At 42.6% G+C, this 24,512-nt stretch overlaps 1 protein-coding gene across 1 annotated transcript in view; it reads right to left on the reverse strand.

Moving 5' to 3' along the window:
- Window positions 1–21,132, reverse strand: part of Rfx (regulatory transcription factor Rfx) — a 560,573-nt gene extending 539,441 nt beyond the window's left edge. Inside the window, exon 1 of the mRNA XM_067136615.2 lies at window positions 21,025–21,132. The gene's annotated coding sequence lies outside the window, so the exon portion shown is untranslated. The remainder of the gene's footprint in view (window positions 1–21,024) is intronic.
- Window positions 21,133–24,512: the final 3,380 nt, after the last annotated feature.

Here is a 24,512-nt window from a genome sequence, read left to right on the forward strand (position 1 = left end):
AGGTATTGTATAGGCTGGAAACAGCGCGCTGAATGTCTGTCAAGCCTCGCAATAGCTTACTTGGCATGGACGTGGTGGGAGTTGTGATAGTGGATGGTGCTCGAAAGTTCGAATCCCACGCAAATATTATTATATTATATTATAATATTATTTTGCCGCCAATTGCCTGGGATGGGATAAGGTTGCATACTTGACAGCTTCCACACACTTGTTTATTTGGCCATGTAATGGACCGTATGTATTGTGGCATAGGGTACTGAGTGGAAGGTGATGTGGAGGTGATGGTCTGTGGTTAGGACACAGGCAACCATTTAGCTACGTCTTACATGTTCCAAGCTTCGTAGACTACAGGTAGAGCAAAATGTGCACTTTTGAAACAATAACAACATGCGATGGCAGGTATGTAGCTACGTGAGCTCCCCTTCTTTGAGGCAAGTCACAATACAAGACAACGCAAAGCTTATTCACTGCCTCGCGTTGTATTCCAGCGACGAGTATGTGGATACATTACTCATCTATGGAGAAACTGAACAGAATGCATGTCAGGCACAACGCCTGTATCAAGAACGCTATAAGGATAGACGACAACAGACAGGCATGACATTTCGGAGCGTGGAAAGACGTCTGCGGGCTACTGCCTCCCTGGGAAGGACACAGCCTGTTCGAGATCATCCCGTGACGTCTGCTCACAATGAAGATGTTGTGTATTGTGTTGGACGCTGTCCAGCATAACCCTCACACTATCACACGGGCTATTTTAACACGGGAGACGAGCATCAGCCGGGCGTCTGCTATGCGGATATTGCATACCCAGCGGTTACACCCGTACCATCCGCACTTACATCAGGAGCTTCATGCCATGATGTCGAAACACGCGTGGCGTTCTGTCAATGGACCCTACAGCATGTGGACTGATCCGGCCTTTTTAGCGACCATCTTATTTATAGACAAAACGCTGTTCTACAACAATAGAACCTTTAATCAACATGACATGCATTACTGGAGTGTGGATAATTCCCGTTGGGTACGACAGGCAGCTATTCAGGTACAGTGTACGTGATCGTATGGTGAATGCGTGACTACCTCATTGGTCCCCATTTCATTGAAGGACGGGAGAACGCTATCTGTGGTTTCCCCAAGATGACTTACCACCATTCTTGGAACATGCCCAATTCTTTGGCCGCTGCAAGATGAGGTTTAGGGCCGAATTCATAGACAGCACTTATATATAAGTGCCCATTATAAGCCAGGTTTCATTTAATATTACCTATTTAAGTGTCCCACTTATTGTTATAAGTGGACCTCCCACACACACTTAAGTGTCTCATTTATGTTGCAGCAAGATGGAGGATAATGATTTTGCTGAATATGTTGCATTTCATTCACAGAATACTTTCCGTGCACACAGTAGAGATGGAAAATCCTGTCGAAATGCAATGTGACCAACAATTTAATGAAGGTTCCGTTTTATTAAAGTGAGAGTTATGAATATTCTTGTTCCTTTGATTGAGAGAGTGAACATAACCTCTAGAGGACTCACTATCTCACCATTAATGAAGATATTGTTTTGATATTTTGTGCCACCTCTTAATTTCAGGTTATTATTATTATTATTATTATTATTGTTATTATTATCATCACCATCATCATTACCGGTACTTCGCTTAATTAATTGGAAATGTGTTACAAGTTGATAAGTTATCAAGGCTATAGGCCTACGGAATAGTAAAGAACTGTACGGTACTGAGTTATAAGAAAAATGAACGTGTTACACTACTACCATTTATTTTAAAGTTGATCTGTGCTAATTATATCAGGTTAGTCAACGAATCGTTTGCCGGATTATATCAGAAGTTTCTGAAATTATGGCATCACACATCAAAACATACTATTTGCATTTTATTGGGGATGTAATTAGGCCTATTACAACATAACGGCTACGGATATACTTGTCAAATCATTAAACGACTTGTAAGGCTAGATATTCTACATTTCGATGAATATTTGTATAGGTTCGAGTACCTGAATAACTATAAACATATTAAGAAGAAAATTAGACTCTGGGCATTTTCGTAGTTTGCATTGTCCACAACAAGTTTTTCCCACGTCATTCATATTCTGATGAGAAACTGCGTCGGTCTGCTTGTTCTATATTATGCGCAAGTTCTTGCAGGTGTCGTCTCAGCTCGCTGTTTTGTTATCCATTCTGATAACCAAATACAATATAGACGATCTTTTAACCTCAAATATTAGGCGCGCGGTCGTGCGATGTCCTTCGATAAACAAAGCACTATAGATCATTCCACTATTCGGTAGCCAGAACTGCACGATCCAGGAAGCATGGGCATAATATACAACATTGCCACATCTCCAGTGATACTGTATCAGTGAGTGTGCTCTTTAAGTGCTGTCTATGAAATGTAAACTCATATAAGTGAATACTTATTATAAGTGATCCGTTATTACTTAAGGGTTCCACTTATGTATAAGTGCTGACTATGAATTCGGCCCTTAAACATCATGGAGCTCCACCGCACGCGGTGGTAGTCGTCCGGATCTACCTCCATGCGACGTATCGTGATAAATGGATAGAAAGAGAAGGACCTACCCCCGGCCCCTCAGATCACCCGATTTTATGCCCCTGTACTTGATTCCTGTGAGACCATGTAAAATAACTGGTGTATGCGCAGGAGCCGAGTAATCCTGGTCACCTTAGACAGCTCACTCATCACCGAGGCATGTCGAACCGTTACGCTGGAGATGTTGCAACGTGCCATACAGTCCCTACAACATCGCGCGAAGCTCTGTGTCGACCATAGAGACCGTCAGTTCAAGCACGTACTGCTCAATTGGTTTACGGGTTCATTTGGGGTACTCACAATGAATTAATAGTGGTACTCACGATTCCTACTGGTTTTTAGCCCGTAACCACACATCTCGTTATATTATCACGGTTTAGGGAGGGGGAAATATGTATTTCAGAATTGTAGTAAATGCGGCGGGATGCATAAAACTAAATCGCAATGGGCTGGTGAACCACTCGGTAAGCAGTCATCATCTTCAGTAGTCATAACTGCTCCGAGTCGCCAAGGCAGCTCTCCAGAGCCAGTCCTAATAACAGCAATGTATCGCCATTCGCCCATGTACTACCAGTTCATAAGTTTCAATTTGTGAGCCCCTGAAGTAGCTCTCCAAGCGATGTATAGGCATTAACCTACTATGTCATCTATTCTGAATTAGCCCATAATAGCAATATATATAGCAGCCATCTTCTTAAGTAGTCTTAACCCAAGTGGGAGACCCAAGGTAGCTTTCTAGAGTTAGCCCTGTTATATAAATCGTAAAACTACTGAATTATAAGAGGACTTCAACGTCGTGTTCACAATATCACATTTTTATTATCAACACACACACTCGTCACAGAGTAAAAAAGTAACTATATACAAATACAAAGGATACATAGATATCTCATAGTTGATGTAACCAATGTCAATCCGCGACATCCTCCCCACCCTGGTCTAACTCCAAAGGCATGACCAGCTGCACAGGCCGAGTAATGAACGTATTGTCAGGCTGCCGCAGAACGACCGTTCTTGCACGTCCATCTGTCTCTGGGTGCATCTCTTCTATCCTCGCTTTATTCCACATGTAGCGGTGTCTGACGTCTTCCTGGAAAAGGACGATGTCTCCGATCTTGGGCAAATGCATATTGGTCTCTTGATTTTTGACCTCATGGTGACTTCTCAGTTCAAGCAGATACTGCTTTTTCCCAGCGTCGTAAGTAGTGCCCCAAGATCTTTTTTTGCAGTCTGTATTCCTTTACGAGATTTTTCCTCGTGCTCGGTTCTGGCCCTTCCGGGATGGATGTTAGTTTTTTTTCAACTAAAATGGGATGGTGTCAGGAGATCTCCCGTGTCTGTGGCCTGAGCGATTGGCCTGCTATTGATGATGGCTTTAACACTTGTCAATATTGTATTGAGACTTTCTTCGTTCAGCTGGGAACGGCCGAGTACCTTTTTTAGACATTTTTTTACAGAGCCAACCATTCTCTACTAAAAGCCTTCCCACCAAGCTGCCCTCGGTGCGATAAACTTCCAACGAATACCATTTGTTAACATTACTGCCACATCTAACGTACAGGGGTCCAGCGAAGTCGATTCCAATCACAGAGAAGGGTTGTGTCAACTGTATGCGGTCTGCTGTTGTGCGCCAATTTGCACGGTAGACAAGAATCAAGAATGCAGAATCTTCTTAGTTATTTGTCGAGCTCGCAGAATCCAGAATTCTTCACGTAGTTCTGCCAGTACTATGCGCACTCCTAGATGGTGAATTTGATGTGGGCCTCTTGAACGATTAACTCGGTGAACCGATGACGGCTGTCCAGAATTGTTGGGTGTTTCTCAGTTTGAGACAAATTTGAGAATTGTAGTCTACCACCAAGTCAGATTATACCATCATGTAGAAATGGATTAAATCTAGCAATCTGTGAAGTGCCTGGTAATCGTTCACCATTTCGCAATGCAGCTAGTTCAACAGTAAACCCTTTTGATCCAGTACGTGCGTGACGCACGTAGCTCTTCAGCCGTTAGTGCATTAGGGTATTTTGTCTTCTTGCTCAACATATTGACGAAACGAAGTACCCAATCTGCGACGTGTATCAATGTCCAGTATGAGCTATACCTCGAGATATTCAGTAGGGGTTCCGCAATAGTGAGCGTGTGAACTTGTTGCGTCTTCTTGGCTTCTGGCAACTGCGTGCAGGTGTGCGTTGGGTAACGTGGCCATGCGCCTCTGTCTTTGATGAGCCAGCGAGGACCATGCCACCATGTTTCTAAGGAGGCTAGCTGATCTGCGTATAGTCCTCAAGTGAAGTGATCTGCAGGGTTCTGATCTACAGCATAGTGTCTCCATTGACTGGGGTTTACGTGATTATATATTTCTGTCACGCGGTTGCAGACAAATGTCTTCCACTTATTCGGATCGTTGCGAATCCACCCAAATGTAACAGTAGAATCGCTCCACAGCTGAGCCATCTTGATGCCACAGCCATTCTCTTGACAGAAATAGTAAGGAAGGCGTGTACCAGCAAATGAGGCTAGCAGCTCTAGGCTTGGTAGAGTTAATCTTTTCACGGGCGCCAGTCTGTTTTTGCTGCACGCGAGTTTTGTGGCAGGAGTGTCGTTATGCGTTGACCTCGTGAAGACGACAGCTCTGTATGCTCTCTCCGAAGCATCACAGAAGACTGTAGCTCTGGTTCGTGTCCTGGTCCTGTAATGCCCACCCACCTGGGAACGGATATGATTGATAGGTGCTGAAGTTTGGAAGTCCACAAATACCATTTACGTGGAAGATCTGATGGAAGAACTTCCTCCCATGATAGGCCTCGGAGCCACGTGTCTGGGAATGTCAGTTTTGCTACGATCCCCACAGGTGCGAAAAGTCCACGAGGGTCATAGAATCTGGCAGTGGCGCGTAGAATGTTCCACTTCGTACCTTTTTTTGCTAGGGGCTTTACGTCGCACCGACACAGATATGTCTTATGGCGACGATGGGATAGGAAAGGCCTAGGAGTTGGAAGGAAGCGGCCGTGGCCTTAATTAAGGTACAGCCCTAGCACTTGCCTGGTGTGAAAATAGGAAACCACGGAAAACCATTTTCAGGGCTGCCGATAGTGGGATTCGAACCTACTATCTCCCGGATGCAAGCTCACAGCCCCGTGCCTCTACGCACTTCGTACCTAGGTTGTCCACCAGGTCTGTTCCTATTTTCCTCTTATCGATCGAAATTATATCTTCAGAGGTATCCCAATCGATACCCAGCACACTCGTAACGGATCTCATTTCCACCCTCTCGTTGCGCCCGGCTTCTTTCAAGATCAGTGAACTGGTAGCCTACTTACGGAGTGGGAGTTTGATCTCCATCAAAAGATCGGTGAGTTCGTGACATAAACTCATCGCGAGGATATCGTCTGCAACACTTGTTTTAAGTCATCCATAAATGTTGATTTATCGAGAAGTCCGGGTGCTAATGGATAATTATCTTGACGCAGTGTTGCCACATCCCTAAGGCTATCGGACAGAAGAAATGGGTTCGAAGTAAGTCCAAATGACATACGTTTGAAATGGTAGGCTATGACCTCGTCAGTGAAATTGTACGCATCTGCTCGGTGCGATGCCACAGGAATCGCATGAGGTCTCTGTCGTTTTCGTCTAACGCTAACTGCGAAAAGGCTTGGTGAGCATCACACGCGATAGCCTTCAGGTGGCTCCTGAAACGTAGCAGGTTCCCCAATATTTCGGGGAGCAAGTTAGGGCCTATTTCCAGTGTGTCGTTCAGTGAAGGCAAGTCTGGTTCATGTGACGACGCGTCGAAGACAATTCTGTATTTTGTGATGTCTCCCCTTTGTTTCCTTACGATGTGGTGTGCCATATAGTAAACATTATTAGGAGTGACGACCACGGGTGCATTTCCACGTGCTCTTGTCTTATGTAGTCCCACATGTAGATGTGTTTCAAGTCCTTGTCTCACTGCAGTTTGGTCTCTAACAGGTAGAATCGTTTTTAGCGGTGGTCTGATTGTCATATAAGGGAATGCCCTCCCCACTTTCGAGGTAATGATACAACTCTTCGTCCATTTTCGATGCGGTAGGATTCTCGAAACACTTGCAAAATGGAGTTTTTTTGAATGGATAATGTTCGCCCCTGGTTATCCACAATTCCAATAGTTTCCAAGTCCCAGAACCGTCGCATGCTTTTATTACTTGATCCGTTGTGAGTAATACGTGATGGACCATTATTTGGTTGATCGTAGTGCCAGATCTACTTCCGCTGTGAATGTATCCGAAGATAGTAGGAAGAACCAGTGATGGTGATACTCTGATAGGTTCTTACATTGTTATTATCGTCCAGTATGAATCCGCTCGTATGAGTACGTCGATCGGAAGATCTTTGTCAGGGTCGTCATTCGGATCAGCCAGCTTCATCTTCCTTAGCGATGCTAGCGCGGTTATGTCTTGGGTTGCAGTTGGTTGAAAATTGTAGGAGCTGTGACTTTCAAAGGCGGTAATCGAGACTTGAGCTCTGGTTGAGTAGCCCATAATGTCGAAACAAACCTTCCGTCTAATATCATACATAGTGGAGGGTGATTCAAACGTGCTTATCTTAAGAGTCTTGCGTTCAGTAACATTAAGCTTCAGCGAATCAATCAGAGAATTGTGGATGAAGTTCGACTGACTCCCTACATCCAGGGTACAACGAGTTAGCTTGTTTCGCCCTGTCAGCCCCTTGATCCATACACGGGCCGTTTGTAGGTGTGTGAAATCGGACGTGATGACGCCAAACTTGCCTACGGAAGTGTGTTGACTGCTGCCCTGAGTACAAATGGATACATGGTGTGACCCTGGACATTTGTTGCAGGATGCCTTCCCCTTCTTAAGACACTGTGTCTTCTTGTGCCCACGGCGGAGGCAAAGAAAGCACCGGTTTGTGGCTTTCAGCCTCTCGACTCTCGCCTGGGGATCCTTCATCTGCTGACAATCCTGACCCCAGTGACCTCGATTTTCGCATACACACAGAAAGGGTCTGGTCGCGGCGTCTGTTTCCCCTTTTGTTTGTTTGATTTTGTGTTTACGTGAAGAGTGGCTGCTGTGGGTATTGAAGACGTCGTTAATGGGGCTTCACCCCGTATCCTTTGAGAGTCAAGGGCTCCTTCTACTTCGTTAAGGAACGCAATTAGTCGGGTACTGTCCCCTTCTTGAACCCCTAGTCTTTTAGCGTGGACGAGCCAACGGTGACAGATGTCCTCTGGAAAGGCTCGTAATAGTTTGGGTGCTTAAATTCGACCATATCCGTCGACGTCTTCACCTAGTGCTCTCAATGCTTGCATCCGGCGAAAGCATTCAATGTAGGTCGTGTTTAATACTTCGGGGGCCTCCGAAAGTGCAACTTCGAAATTTTCCAAGTAATCGAGGTGAGACTGGATAATCCTGTTCTTATCACCATATCGTGCTATCAGAATTTTTTAGTTTGCTTATAAGTGTCTACAAGACGCCTTGGTTCTCCCTCCAAGTACCCAAGGAGAAACACGTGTTTGTTGTTTTTTTTTACGACGGGCACCGGCAAATTTTTGTCAATGGAAGACTCGAACTGCTCCCAGAATCCCAGCCATTTTTCTGCATTCCCTGAGAATGACTGGAGTTTAATGGTAGGAAGCTTTATCTCGGCTGTAGTTGTGAGTCGAACAGGAGACTCGGAGACGTAGTGGTGGAGTCGGCCTCATTCCTCGCGCTTTTCTGTTGTATAAGGCCCGTGGCATTTCTAATCGCCCGTTTGGAGTTGTTCAGGTATTCTTCACAGGCTGCCACGTGTCTTCGTACTCCACGTCATCCAGTAAATCTTGGATACTGTCATTTACAGCATTTAAGGGCGCTAAAGTTTCCTGTAGACGCTCGCGGATATGTTATATTTCATCTAAGTCCGTGGATTGATTGAACGAAAGAATCTGATCAATAAAACGCGTAGGATTCGAAACTTGAGTCGCTCGTCTACGTTTCAATTTCGTGATATGATTCGCTATACTACCTTCCGTGATGTCTCCCGTTAGTAAATTAATACTTCGTTGCCCTGAAAACTATTACTCCTTGAGATATTCAGACAAAAATAAACATGTTAAATGATTGCGCAGCTTAGCGTTACGTCATACACTATTGTGTCAATAAATGGTTGCCAGAGAGAATGTTGTATTCAAAGTTCAAGATCATAGCTTAGTTACTCCCTTTGTTCAACAGACGGCGTCTACTCGAGTGCTGCATGCATAGATCTCTCTGGAATGGAAGCCATTACGGATATTTTGACGTAGGTGGGATTATATTTCTTGTTACGAGTAATATCGTCGTAATTCCTTCGATCTTCTCATGCATTAAATGTTCAGAAAAAAATGAACAATCTACGGTTAACACTACGTATACTGTAATTATGTTCCGTCTTATCTGTTGCGTTTGAAGTTGTAGCTAGTTCGGCGTTGGTGATCCTTCCTTCTCCTCAGAGATGCGTATATATGTCGAGATTTAAGTCACTCAACATCCGTGACCGCGATGTGAAGATTCTCTTCTGTTTTCTCGAGTCGCGTTGAACTAATAATATCCCGGAGGTTTCGGCACCAAATTTATGTTATATAAATGGTAAAACTACTGAATTATAAGAGGACTTCACCGTCGTGTTCACAATAGCTGCAGTCGCTTAAGTGCGGTCAGTATCCAGTAATCGGGAGATCGTGGGTTCGAGCCCCACTGTCGGCAGCCCTGAAGATGGTTTTCCGTGGTTTCCCATTTTCACACTAGGCAAATGCCGGGGCTGTACCTTAATTAAGGCCACGGCCGCTTCCTTCCAATTCCTAGGCCTTTCCTTCCCCATCGTCGCCGTAAGACCTACCTGTGTCGGTGCGACGTAAAGCCAATAACAAAACACAATATCACATTTTTATTATTATCAACACACACTCGTCACAGAGTCAAAAAGTGACCGCGACAAGCCCCATATGAGTTATATATCGCCATTAGCCCCTGTACTTCTTTAACAGTCCTAACAGCTCCGAGTCCCCAAGGTAACTCTCCAGATTTAGTCCTAATAAGAGTAATGTATCGCCAATAGCCCCTGTATTAGCAGGTCATAAGTTACAAGTTATGAGCCTTTGAAGTATACTCCCAGGCACGCAAAACCTACCTATACAATAAAGGTACAACCTTTTCCTTTCTCCCCTGTTCATACTGAAGGTGGTGATTTATAGTATTCTAACTGCTAACCATGCAGTTTAGGGACCCTACATGCCGATACGACGTCTTACAGTTACTGTTAATCTGGCATGTTGGCACTACACAGTCATGGTCTTCACTCCCTGGTCATTGTTTATTTCATGACTTGCGAGAATTACGTATTGCCACTGCCGTATTGTTAAAATCACTAGCGTTACATTTGCGGGTATACTTAAAGCATGTTTTATTTTCTGTGGAATTTTACATTTGTTTGGGTAATACCAGGCAAGTAGAATTGTGACACGTTCGAACAATGCATTTAATAGCGTTGTTGGCGGGTGGAATGACGAACGCAGCATTTTATTAATTACGGTCTTATTTCGTCCAATACTTACATATAGAATTCGATTACGATGTCTAAGAAGCAAGAAACATCTGAAAGAACTTCTCCGAATAGGAAAGCAACGTTACCTCCTCTGTAAATACCAGTTCAATTCAAATGAAAGGAAATTTCGTTATCAACCTAACTTAACCTAACCTTGTCTTGTCACGACTTCGGTATGATTTACAGACTTAGCCTTTGTGTATTCTTATTGACTTACGGCATATGTACATGTAATATATGTGCTTGTGTGTTTTCTCTTCAGTCCGACAAAAGTAATACAAAATTTCAAGAAGAATTATTTACACAAGGTTAACGCCGAAGAATACGGTTATAGCAATGCGTACGGTATATCAAAATAAAAGCAGAAATATATAACATTAAATTGAGTGAAGGCGAGAGGGAGTGTGTATTTCCATAATTCCTCTTTCAGCTTTAAAAACCGACTTAATTATGAATATGTTGAGTGATCATTTATTATCATTTACGTAGATAAGGGAACCTCTAGTATTGATACTTGCATTGAGGTTAGTTTGTTGATGGTTATGGCTCGTAATTTCAATATGTAACTAGTCAAGGTGGCAGCAGTGGTGAGCCATAAAAAAGGAGAATAGGGTGGCGATATTTGGCTTTCCTTACGTGACGAGTACTATAGCTCTCCTAGCGATGTATAGGCATTAGCCTACTGTGCCATCTCTTCTGAATTAGCCTCATAGGAGCAATATATATAGCAGCCATCTTCTTCAGTAGTCCTTGCACAGCACCGAGACCGCAAGGTAGCTCTCCAGAGTTGGTCACACTGAAGATCGAACGGGAGCCCTCTTCCAGTAACAGAATTAACTGAAGTGTACAAGTATCGGACACTTGAACTTAAGTTGAGGATCGAACTAGAGTCAATCCCAGCTCAAGATACAAGAATAGAACCCTTGGAATTAAGCTCAGAAAGCTTTCCACTGCTGGGGTCGAGCTCGAGCTTGTACGGTTAGGGTTAGCCAAGAAGTCGAACTCGAGTCTACAAGGTTAGCCGGGGCGTCGAACTTGACCTTAGGGTAGGCCAGTTAGGTTAAGATTGGTGCTGAGAGTCGAACTTATACCTGTGAGGTGAGGGTTAGCCAAGGTTTCGCACTCGAGCCTGCAAGGTTAGCTGTGAGAATCGAACTTGGATCTGTCAGGTTAGATTTAGCCAAAGAGACGATTTGGAGTCTGTAAAGTTAGGGTTAGCCCAGGAGTCTAACTCAAGTCTGCGAGGTTAGCCGGGGTGTCGAACTTGGCCCTGTTCAGGTAGGTTAAGTCAATGAGATTAAGCCTGGGGGTCGAATCCGTGGTGAGCTTGGGCATCGAACTTGAGTCTGTGAAGTTAATTATCCGATAAGGTTAGGCCTGGATTCGAATCGAAGCCTGTAAGGTTAAGCTTACACCTTTAAGCGGTTAGTCCAGGTGTCAAACTTCGTTTTTTTTAAAGTTAGTGACGCTGTAAGGTTAAGTCTGGAGTGCAAAGCCTGTAAGGTTAAGCTTACACTGGTATCCATTGTTAGGTTATGACGTCATGTGAGGTTAAGCATTCACTGTTAGCCAGCACATCTCAGCGTAGGAGGCATCCTCTCAGATGCTAGCGGTGGTGGTGGTGGTGGTGGTAGGTCGGAAAAGAACAAGAGTTGAACAAGGAAGTCGGATAGGATAGATGAAAGTGAGGAGCTTGGCATACGTGGAAGCAATGCCAGGACTCAGCTAAATACCCCGCGGTCTCCAAGTCACGTTCGAAAGTTCAGAGCCTCCGGGACTCCCATTTTGCATCTAGGACTTTCGCCCAGGTGGCAGATTCTCTAATCAATTGTTTACCTAGTCTTTTCATAAACGATTTCAAAGAACTTGGAAATCTATCAAATATTTCCCTTTATAAATTATTCCATTCCCTTCCTATAAATGACTATTTGCCCCAGCCTGTCCTCTTGAATTAACTTTATCTTCATAAAGTTAAACATTAGAGTAAAATAAATCTATATTTGTATATAAAATAACATGTCCTGACTGACTGACTGACTGACTGACTGACTGACTGATTTATCATCGCCGAGCCAATACGACTGGACATAAAGAAATGAAATTTTGGGTATACATTTATATTAGAGTGTAAGTGCTCACTAAGAGAGGATTTTTGGATATTCCGTTGCTAAGGGGGTAAAAAGGGGTGTGAATTCTTTAAATTACCTTATCTATATTTCCAAAACTTAAAAGTGTACAGACGTGAAAATCGGTAAGTAGAATCTCCTTTAAAAATAAAGAAATAGGTATTTTTGTTTTCGGAAAATCCTCTTAAGGGGCGTGATAAAAGATGAGAAAGGGGTTTATACACGTTTTGAGAATACTTATGTCTCCAAAACTGAAAATGTTACAGACATGAAAGTTGGTATTTTGAATCTTTTAAAAAGAAAGAAACACGTATTTTTTGTTTTGAAAAGTCAACTTAAGAGGGGAGGGGGATGGAAAAAAATGAAGAAGAAGTTGTATTCTTTTTATGAGGATACTTATATCTCATAAACTGAAGATGTTACAGACGCGAAAACTGGTATTTGAAATCTCCTTTAAAAATAAGGAAACACGTATTTTTTGTTTTTGGAACATCCACTTAAGGGGATGAAAGTAATGAAAAAAGCGGGTGAATTTATAAATGAGTACGTAACATGTTACAGACGTGAAACTTCGCATTTGGAAAGTCTTTTAAAAATACAAGAACATATGTCTTTTTTGTTTTCGGAAAGAGCACTTAACGAGGGTGAAAATAAGTGAAAAAAGAGTTGAATTATTTTTTATGAGAAAACATACAATATCTCAAAAACTGAAGATGTCACAGACGTGAAAATTGGTGTTTGGAATCTCCTTTAAAAAAAGAAACATGCATTTTTTCTTTTCGGAAAATCCACTTAGGAGGGGATGGGGTGGAGGTGGGGGAAGAACTGATAAAGGGGTTGAATTCTTATTATGGGGATACGTATACCTCAAACCTGAAGATCGAGCTCGATAGCTGCAGTCGCTTAAGTGCGGCCAGTGTCCAGTATTCGGGAGATAGTAGGTTCGAACCCCACTGTCGGCAGCCCTGAAAATGGTTTTCGGTGGTTTCCCATTTTCACACCAGGCAAATGCTGGAGCTGTACCTTAATTAAGGCCACGGCCACTTCCTTCCCACTCCTAGCCTTTCCCTGTCCCATCGTCGCCATAAGACCTATCTGTGTCGATGCGACGTAAAGCAACTAGCAAAAAAGCAAACCTGAAGATGTTACAAACGTGGAAATAGGTATTTGCAATCTCCTTCAAAAATAAAGGAACATGTATTTATTCATTTTTTGTTTGTTTTCGACTTGAGACAAGACTGTTTCTCACATGTACAGTTCTATGTCGCATGGTCAAAAGTCCAAAAGGCAATACGAAAAACGTGGTTTACAAAGACTTTCTGGGGTAAATGAAACTCTATTTTTCGGTGAGTTTTTATATTTTAGGGATTTTCAGATAATGTCTTAGTATAGTAGCGAGGAACGATTACTTTGATAAAATTTCGAAATTCACGCGAGCGAAGCGCGGATAACTGCTGGTATTAAATAAAAAAGCATTCTTGCGGTACTAGATCTGAATTAAATACTGTAATTACTACTAAAGCCGCCTCTGTGGTGTAGTGGTTAGCGTGATTAGCTGCCACCCCCGGAGGTCCGGGTTCGATTCCCGGCTCTGCCACGAAATTTGAAAAGTGGAACGAGGGCTGGAACGGGGTCCACTCAGCCTCGGGAGGTCAACTGAGTAGAGGTGGGTTCGATTCCCACCTCAGCCATCCTGGAAGTGGTTTTCCGTGGTTTCCCACTTCTCCTCCAGGCGAATGCCGGGATGGTACCTAACTTAAGGCCACGGCCGCTTCCTTCCCTCTTCCTTGCCTATCCCTTCCAATCTTCCCATCCCTCCACAAGGCCCCTGTTCAGCTTAGCAGGTGAGGCCGCCTGGGCGAGGTACTGGTCATACTCCCCAGTTGTATCCCCCGACCAAGAGTCTGAAGCTCCAGGACACTGCCCTTGAGGCAGTAGAGGTGGGATCCCTCGCTAAGTCCGAGGGAAAAACCGAACCTGGAGGGTAAACAGATGATGATGAATTACTACTAACTATGTTTGCTTCTAATTGGTAGATGCTGATATTTTTAATTTAATTTAATTGTTGATTTGCACTGTTAAATCAGAAAGTCATTAAGTCAGATAAAAGACCTTAATCGATCTAGTTAGGAGGAAAGTAACAGATTTCAACTAATTTACTAATACCCGAGAACTAGACGTATTTTGATTTATCGTATTAACCCAAATTTTCTTTATATGTACAACTCTCATAATCTCATAACATCATTTTCACACACAAACATTCGTTCCAGTCATACAAGTACCTTGTTATCAATAAAAGGAAACGTGTGGAACTAAACGAGGCCACAGAGCTAGTTGCAAATAGTAGATCGTCAAGGCACTTAATTAATTCACAGAACCCTGCTGATAGAATGCTCGGAGGAAGATGTATATACGTATATGGAAATACGTAAACGGCAGAGTTAAAAACAACAGCAGGGAACAAAAATAACTTTGAATTTTAATTAATAAGAATCAAAGCCTAACTGAATCGGTCTGTTGGAAAATGCCATATCTTCTTGAAATGAAATTTGCCAGGAGAGTAAAAAACCACGTAATTCTGAAAAACAAGGATTTCAGAATCCTTTTTAATGGTTTTCTAATTTATTACGCTGTCCGACTCGTTGGCTGAACGGTCAGTCTACTGGCCTTCGGTTCAGAGGGTCCCACGTTCGAATCCCGACCGGGTCAGGGGTTTTAACCTGAATTGGTTAATTGCAATGGCACGGGGGCTTGGTGTATGTGTTGTCTTCATCATCATTTCATCCTCATCACGACGCGTAGGTCACCTACGTGCGTCAAATAGAAAGACCTGCACTTGGCGAGCCGAACCCGTCCTGGGATATCCCGGCACTAAAAGCTAAATTTTCAAAAAATATTTTTCAGTCATGCGTGAGAACGGTATAATTATAATGGAGATGTGGCCTTTTTCAGTGCACTGATATTGCATCGATTTTTTATAAGAAGATATTTTTATGCAGATATACTAATAATGTGCAAGTTTAAAGACAAACGAACTAATAAAAGAGAGTTTTTTGTTGAAGAAATTACAATTAAATAATGGAAAACATTTCAGAACACATTGCTAAACTAAAACTCTTCCTTTACATTATCTTTTTCATAAGTGGGCCATGAAAATAACTCTGTATAAATATTTCTTGTTTCTCTTCGGGAACGCACTGAATGTGATTTTAATATCTGCCATCTTCTTGTGATTAATGGGTAATTTTCATTGGAAGCCTCATATACAGGTAGTTGATGGCATCCACCAGCAGGTTTTGCCAACGAAAATTCTTCCTTCAGTAGCCCATCAATCTAGCTGTGTGCTTGCTGAAGATTTCTGTCGTTCGCATTCCTTTCCCAGTTAACATTGGTAAATTCAGATCCCTCGTTACAATAACGTTCCTTTCTGTGTCGTTCCCCACATAACTGATTATCTTATTAAGTAATTTTACTTGTGCCATGCTTCTCACTTTCATCTATCCTATCCGACCTCCCTTGGTCAACTCTGGTTCTTTTCCGACCCCGAAGCTATTAGGTTTGCGAGGACTAGAGAGTCTTTAATTTTCACGCCCTTCGTGGCCATTGTCTTCCTTTGGCCGAAGTCTTCATTTTTCGAAGTGTCGGCCCCTTCAATTATTTCTCTCTGATTAGTGTTATATAGAGGATGGTTGCCTGGTTGTGCTTCCTCTTAAAACAATAATCACCGAGCTCGATAGCTGCAGTCGCTTAAGTGCGGCCAGTACCCAGTATTCGGGAGATAGTAGGTTCGAACCCTACTGTCGGCAGCCCTGAAGACGGTTTTCCGTGGTTTCCCATTTTCACACCAGGCAAATGCTGGGGCTGTACCTTAATCAAGGCCACGGCCGCTTCCTTCCTACTCCAAGCCCTTCCCTGTCCCATCGTCGCCATAAGACCTATCTGTGTCGGCGCGACGTAAAGCAACTAGCAAAAAAAAAAAAATCACTACCACTATCAAATAATTCCTTATCAGCATCAACGCCAGCTTTGTCAGATCTGTCCACCCCCATCAAGTTGCCTATTATCTTTAGAGAGCAGTCTTACACCTAGAATTTCAAGTTTCTCATCCCTAACATTTTCGTAGCTTTGGTCACCAAGACGCGCTCTCTAGCTGCGAGTCCCAAGGCTCCCCTTTTAGTTGCCTCTTACGATAGACAGGGATATCGTGGATATATATACATACTGTTTGTTTTACGTCGCACCACACAGACAGGTATTATGGGAAAGATGGTATAAGATAGGGCTAGGATTGGGAAGGATGCTTTTTTTTTTTTTTTACAATTGACTTTATGTCGCACCGACACAGATAGCTCTTATGGCGACGATGGAATATGAAAGGGCTAGAAGTGAGAAGGAAGCGCCATGGCCTTAATTAAGGCACATCACCAGCATTTCCCTGGTGTGGAACCACGGAAAACCATTTTCAGGGCTGCCGATAATGGGGTTCGAACCCACTATCTCTCGAATGCAAGCTCACAACTGCGTGCCCCTAACCGCACGGCCCACTCCCCCGATTGGGAGTGGTGGTGGCGGTGATTATTGTTTTAAGAGGAAGTACAACTAGGCAACAATCCTCTATATAATATTAACCAGAGAGGAAAAAAATGGAAGGGATCCGATCCTTCGAAAAATGAAGGTATCGGCCAAAGAAAACAAGGGCCACGAAGGGCGTGAAAATGGAAAACTCCATAGGCCTTGAGTGCTCTAATACCGTCGGGGTCGGAAAAGAGGAAGAGTTGACCAAGGGAGTTATAAGCATGATTTATCGCTATTACTGTCATTGTTTTGTTCATAGGTTCAGAAGATACAGGTATGAGTAACATCATTCCTAGTCACGGTAAGGAAGTGATAGTGGCCTAATTCAGGCACAGCCCTAAACATTTGCCTGATGTGGAAATGGGAAACCACGGAAAACCATCTTCAAGGCTGACGACCGTGGGGTTTGAACCCACTATATCTCGAATGCAAGCTCACAGATAAGTGACCTAAACCGCGTAGCTAACTGGCTCCGTCGGGGGTGTATTCTACCCTCACTCCTACCCAGAGGGAATTTGCTGCTAAAACTCTCATTGATAAGAATTAAAATTCCCTGTCGATATACAAACGCATCTGTTAAGGTTTACATTTACCATGACTAGGAATGATATTACTCATACTGGTATCTTCTGAACCTTTGAACAAAACAATGACATTGTTAGCGATGAATCATGCTTATAACTCCCTTTTCCTCCCCTGACTGGTACGGATCGGTACGAATGAACTTGCAGTTCCTCTTCCCCCTTTATTCTCTTCCTTCAACTCGAGTCTGCTTCCTTCCCCACAGCTCGTTACATTGATATCATATGGGGTATGGCAGCATTCTAAGTGGTGGTGGTGGTGATTATTGTTTTACGAGGAAGTACAACTGGGCGACCATCCTCTTCATACCATAACACTAATCAGAGGAAAAAATCGAAGGGATCCGACACTTCGAAAACTGAAGGTATCGGCCTAGATAGGCAAGGGCCACGAAGGGCGTGAAAATGAAAAGACTCCCTAGGCCTCGAGTGCTCTAATACCGTCGGGGTCGGAAAAGAACAAGATTTGACCAAGGAAGGTCCCATAGATGAAAGTAAGGAGCACAAGTAAGATGAAGCAATGCCAGGACTTACAAGGGTGCATTCCCTACTCGTCACCAACGATTTCGCTCAAATTTATAGAACATGCAGGGCTTGGCTAGAAATGAAAGTACCCGAAGTGGGAACTCCAGATGGCCAAACGTATAGAAAATAAAAATAAAAAGGTTCACGCGGCTCTCGCACCGTATAAGCCATTTACGTTAAAGCGCACGCCGAGCAGTTGGCGTACCGGTAAGAGCTCGGACTGGTAATACGATGGTCGTGGGTTCGACTCCCCGTGTGGAGACTAGTTTTCTGTCAACTTTTATATTATTCGTTTTTCAATTAAGCAAAGAGGTGAATAATTCATTTTGTTTATTTATTTATACGCAAAAGGCACTGAAAAGGTAAAAATTGGGATTTCATTGTCAGACTTTTTCTACCTGCGCCAAGAATTTATTGTTTGTGTACAGCCGCCAGGAGCAACCTTCACTTGTCAGGTGGAAACGAATCTTACAGCGAAACGACTATTCACGTTTATGACACATTCCCCAAGGAGGGGAGATAGCCAATAAAGGAGGGGAAAAAAAAAAAATTTCTGTTTGAACACGTCAGGAAAGTTCGCAACTCCAAATTTTCTACAATTGTGCGCTCATTAAAAAAAAATGACTTCCTATATGCCTTTCGCATATAAATAAATAAATAAATAAATAAATAAATAAATAAATAAATAAATAAATAAAATAAATTAAAATAAATGAATAATATAAAAATTGAGAAAAAATTCTCCACACGAGAAGTCGAACCCACGACCATCGAATTACTAGCTCAAGCTCTTACCGCTTCGCCAACAGCTTCTCGACGTGCGTACTAACGTCAGTGGCTTATGCGGTGCGAGAGCCTCGTCAACATTTTTATTTTCATTTTCTATACGTTTGGCCATCTGGAGTTCCCACTTCGGGTACTTTCATTTCTAGCCAAGCCCTGCATGTTCTATAAATTTGAGCGAAATCGGTGGTAACGAGTAGGGAATGCCCCCTTGTTAGTTCAGGGCCCCATGGTTGCTAAACCACGCTCCCAAGTTGAGAGCCCCTGGGGATCCTTTTAGTCGCCTTTTACGTCCGGCAGGGGATACCGTGGGTATTATTCTACTGCTCCCACCCACAGGGGGATTCGGTTCAGAGGATCCTGGGTTCGATTTCCAGCGGGCTCTGATATTTTAACCGCATTTCGTTAATTCCTGTAGCTGGGAGTTGAGTGTGTGTGTTCATCCTAATACACATATTCATTTACATACTACTCACTACAATCCAATACACGAAACAGTGAATACATCCCTCCACATAAGGTTTGCGTCAGGAAACGCATCCGGCTTTAAAGGTGGTCTGAATCCATGCTAGGTAATTGGAAGAAAGCCAGCAAGAAGATATACGTTCTCTCCAGTGTTGCCAACTTAGCGGATTTTCCGCTAAATTTGGCGGAATTAGAAGACTATCGGCGGAGAAATATACCATTTAGCGGACAGCGGATATTTTTGGCGGAATTCTAGATTTATTATAGCGGAATTTAGCGTTTTATCCATTTTACTTTTTTTAAAATTTGTTATCCAGTCTGTCTGAGCTATTCCGTATTTCTTGTCAGGAGCTAGCAGTCACATGAGGAAAACATGTTATTTGATTTGATGTTATGTGATCGTGGTATCATAAATTTGTAATGCGTGGGGAAAGGGTACTTTTCTCTTAGTTGACGAATGACGACAGATAATGGAAACTGTGAGAGAGTAGCATTTATATTTATGCTATGAAGGAAGACCGTTTAATGAACTGCCCTGTTCTGTGTGTGGCCCTTGAGGTAGGGGATTCACCTAGTTTGTACCCGGCACTAAAACGCCTACAAGTTTTGGCTCGCCGACTCGCAGGCAGGGGGTTAATCCCAGTGAAACTCACAGATCAGGTGAGTGCAGACATTTACTTTTATTCTTATTATTATTATTATTATTATTATTATTATTATTATTATTATTATTATTATTTTATAGATATTGGCCAGCTGTGCCAGCTGTGGACCACGTAAATAACTCCTCTTGATTTAAATTTTCTTTGGCGCCAGTACTCCTTCATCCTGCTTGCTGCTTCTTTCCTTTCAGCCGTCCATTGTTGTTTCTTCTTGGTCGCTGTTTCTGGCTCTAGGAAACCCTTAAATGTGTGTAACTTTTTTCTCAAGGTGGTTCTATTGTGGATGTCTTGATGTTTGATGTTCATTTCTTGCAAATCTTTCTTCGTGTTAACAAACCATTTTTCATAAGAGTTGCCTTGAAGTGGTTAAAGATTTTCTTAGCAAGTCTGTCATCAGGCATTCTTGAAATATGTCCAAAAAATTTAACTCTTCGCTTTCGAATGACATCTGAAATTATTATTATTATTATTATTATTATTATTTGAGGTCGGATTTCTTGGCGGAATTTTAGCGGATTTTTAGTAGTATTTAGCGGATCTTGAAAATATAAGTTGGCAACACTGGTTTTTTCCCCTCTCTCTCTCTCTGGGCGCAAGTTATGTCATGAAAGGCTTGGCTTGTTATCATAGTCCTACTCTACTGTACAGTGAGCACTTAGCACATCGCTTGTCTTCAATATCACTGTTCGTGTCCATCAGGAGTAAGCCTTGTCCCGTTGCTCTTTATTTTCTTCATTGATACTATACAGTATCAAGGAATGACATCCAAATGAGGGAGTCGTGGGCATTGCTGTATACAATAATAATTATGCTATGCTATCAAATATATTACAGAATGGACTCGGACAGCAATTATAAGATAAGATCTGTTCTGACCAGTATGGGATAATACTAAACCTCAAAAAGACTCAGTACCGGTACGTATAGTTCCGTTTTTATGAGTTTCGACTTCACAGTTAATCAGAAGTCAGACATTGGTGCCAAATTGTTAAGAGTACAAACAGCTGATTCCCAACACACAACACGAACGGAAATGTATAGACTGGAATATAACTCACATAAGATGAACAATAACACATAACATAATTAGGATGAGGGTAAAAGATAAAAATGATCAATGCTCGAACAGTTAAAACGCGAGAAAATGAAATGAAATTAAATCTCTACTCACCATCTAGACGAGCTCGCGTTGATGATAAAATTCAATTTCTCCCAAGGAAAGAAAAAATCCTACAAGGGGAATACACCACTCATTTCTGAGTCACTATCGGCATTGTCATCGTCTGTTGAGGTTTCACTGTCCTGGCTATTTCATCCACCACGTAAACTGGCTACTAGGGCTTTTTGTTTCACAAGGTGCACGAGTTCCCCCTTTCTTTATGTTATCGTGAACCGAAATATTGTACTCCTTCAACAGCTCAATTAACTCATTATTTCAAGCCGCCAGTGTTGGTTCTTTGTCAAGAATGACCGAGTGAACTGACAAAGAGCGCGGAAAGAACTGAGCACAATACAATACACAGTTGATAGCACGTTGTTACAGAAAACAACAGACCGACAACACTGGTAACCGGAACTAGAGTCTAACGCGCTTTATCGGAGCGATCGGCTGCCTATGATTGGCTGTTTATTAATTCGCTTAGCCTCCGCCAAAAGGCAGCGCTCAAATGTCAAGTCGAAACTCATAAGAACTTAGAAAGCTGGGACAAAACCGACGGCACATTTACAGTCAGTGGGGGCCAACTTAACAGAGGACCCGGTATTCATAGGTTCATGCATCATCTGCGACTGCAGTACCATTGCTTGCTAAGTTCTGCGTGGATGAAATGATGCCAAGCCAGTGGAGTAACGCGCGACAAGAAAATTGCGTTGCACCTAAAATCTACAGCTTACTAAACAGTGATTAGATCGATGTTCCTTTATAGAATTCCACGCAGGCGTGCGGCAATATATGGATAGACGCTCCATTCAAGAGAAATTAAGATAATGGTCGTGGTGGTGCTGGTGATTACTGTTTTAAGGTGAGGTACGAGTTAATCCTCTGCTGTAATTGTACTCAGGAGAGATTTTTTGCCAGTGGTTTAACACTGCACTGTGACAGATCGAAGGTTTTCGGCGACGGAAGGTGGTGGTGGTGGTGGTGGTGGTGATTGTTTGAAGAGGAGGTACAACTGGGCAATTATCTTCGATATACCACTAATCAGAGAGAAAACATGGAAGGGATCCGCCACTTCGAAAAATGAAGGTATTGGCCATAGAAAGACAAGGGCCACAAAGGGCGTGAAAATGAAAGACTTCCTAAGCCTCGAATGCTCTAATACCGTTGGGATCGGAAAAGAAAAAGAGTTGACCAAGGCAGGTCGGATAAGATAGATGAAAGTGAGGACACCGGCATAAGTAAGTGGAAGTAATGCCAGGACTCAGCTAAGAGCCCCGTGGTCGTCAACCCACGCTCCCAAGTTGAGAGCACCTGGAGCCCCTTTTAGCCGCCTCTTACGACAGGCAGGGGACACTGTGGGTGTTATTCTACCGCCTTCACCCACAGGGGGATAGCGGACGGAACGATGGGAATGTTCTAGGATTGGGAAGGCAGCGGTCGTGGCCTTAATTAAGGCACAGCCCCAGCATTTACCTGGTGTGAAAATGGGAAACTGCGGAAACCCATTTTCAGGGTTGCCAACGGTGGGATTCGAACCCACCATCTCCCGAATGCAAGTTCACAGCTACGTGATCCTAACCGCGCGGCTAACTCGGTTGATCAGGAGAGAAAAGGAAGATATCTCATCCTTTTAATTGAAAATACTGCTAATATTTTATATTTTTATTCAGTCCGTGTAAATCAATCAATACTGATCTGCATTTAGAGCAGTCGCCCAGGTGCTAGATTCCCTATCTGTTGTTTTCCTAGCCTTTTCTTAAATTATTTCAATGACATTGGAAATTTATTGAACATCTCTCGTAAGTTATTCCAATCCCTAACTCCCCTTCCTATAAATGAATATTTACCCCAATTTATCCTCTTGTATTCCAACTTTATCTTCGTATTGTGATCTTTCCTACTTTTAAAGACGCCACTCAAACTTATTCGTCTACTAATGTCATTCCACGCCATTTCTCCGCTGACAGCTCGGAACATACCACTCAGTCGAGCAGCTCGTCTCCTTTCTCCCAGTTCTTCCCATGGTGGACTGTAAGTTTACTTCGTACCTCTATCTTACTACTAATAATTAAATAAATAAATCAAAATGACATAGCTGATCGGAGTAACTATCATACAACTCTTAAAACAAAATCCTTTGCAACATCCCTCACAGAATTTACCCACAGACCAAAAGACGAGACCAGGAAATGGTCTGAGGAGCTTAAGATTGAATTTAGCCGGAAAATGAAGGACTACTGGGCCATAAGAAAAGCTCGAGGTACCAACAAGAAAACAGCTGCCAAACCAACCGCTAAGAACACCAATTGTGGCAAACAACGACGATGACATCAAGAAACAGGTAAAACACTAGCACCGTGGTCCATAGATGGCCCTAACGAAATAAAAAGTAATAATAATATCAGTACAAAGGGAAGGGCTATGAAACTGGTGAAAATGAAAAGTCCCTTAGGCTACGCAAATCTAACACTATCAGAGTCGGAAGAGTACAAGACTGCAGGTGGTCGGATGTAGGAGAGATGAAATTAAGGAGCCAGTTACTAATACAACAATGCCAAATTCAGCTAGGACTTACGTAGTCAATCCACGCTCCTAACAAGGGGGCATTACCTACTCGTCACCACCAATTTCGCTCAAATTTATAGAACATGCAGGGCTTGGCTAGAAATGAAAGTACCCGAAGTGGGAACTCCAGATGGCCAAGCGTATAGAAAATAAAAATAAAAATAAACATGTTGACGCGGCTTTCGTACCGCATAAGCCACTTACGTTAGTGCGCTCGTCGGGCAGTTGTTGGCGTAGCGTTAAGAGCTCGGACTGGTAATTCGATGGTCGTGGATTCGACTCCTCGTGTGGAGACTGTTTTTTTCTGTCAACTTTTATATTATTCATTTTCCAGTTACGCAAAGAAGTGAATAATTAATTTTATTTATTTATTTATTTATTTATTTATTTATTTATTTATTTATTTATTTATACGCAAAAGGCATAGAAAAGGTAAAAAATTGGGATTTTATTGTCAGACTTTCTTCTACCTGTGCCAAGAATCTATTGTTAGTGTACAGCCGCCAGGAGCAACCTTCACTTGCCAGGTGAAAACGAATCTTACAGCGAAACGATTATTCACGTTTATGGCATATTTCCCAGGGAGAGGAGAAAAAAGAAGAATTTCTGTTTGAACACGTCGGGAAAGTTCGCAACTCCAAATGTTCTACAATTGTACGCTCATTTAAAAAATTACGTCCTATATGCCTTTTGCATATAAATAAATACAATTAAAATAAATGAATAATATAAAATTGAGAAAAATATTCTCCACATGGTGAGCCGAACCCACGACCGCCGAATTACTAGTCCAAGCTCTTACCGCTACAACTGCTGGGCGGAAGCACTAACGTAAGTGGCTTATGCGGTGCGAGAGCCGCGTCAACATTTTTATTTTTATTTTCTATACGCTTGGCCATCTGGAGTTCCCATTTCGGGTACTTTCATTTCTAGCC

The sequence above is a fragment of the Anabrus simplex genome, chromosome 1 (assembly GCF_040414725.1).
Source record: "Anabrus simplex isolate iqAnaSimp1 chromosome 1, ASM4041472v1, whole genome shotgun sequence".
NCBI lineage: Eukaryota > Metazoa > Arthropoda > Insecta > Orthoptera > Tettigoniidae > Anabrus > Anabrus simplex.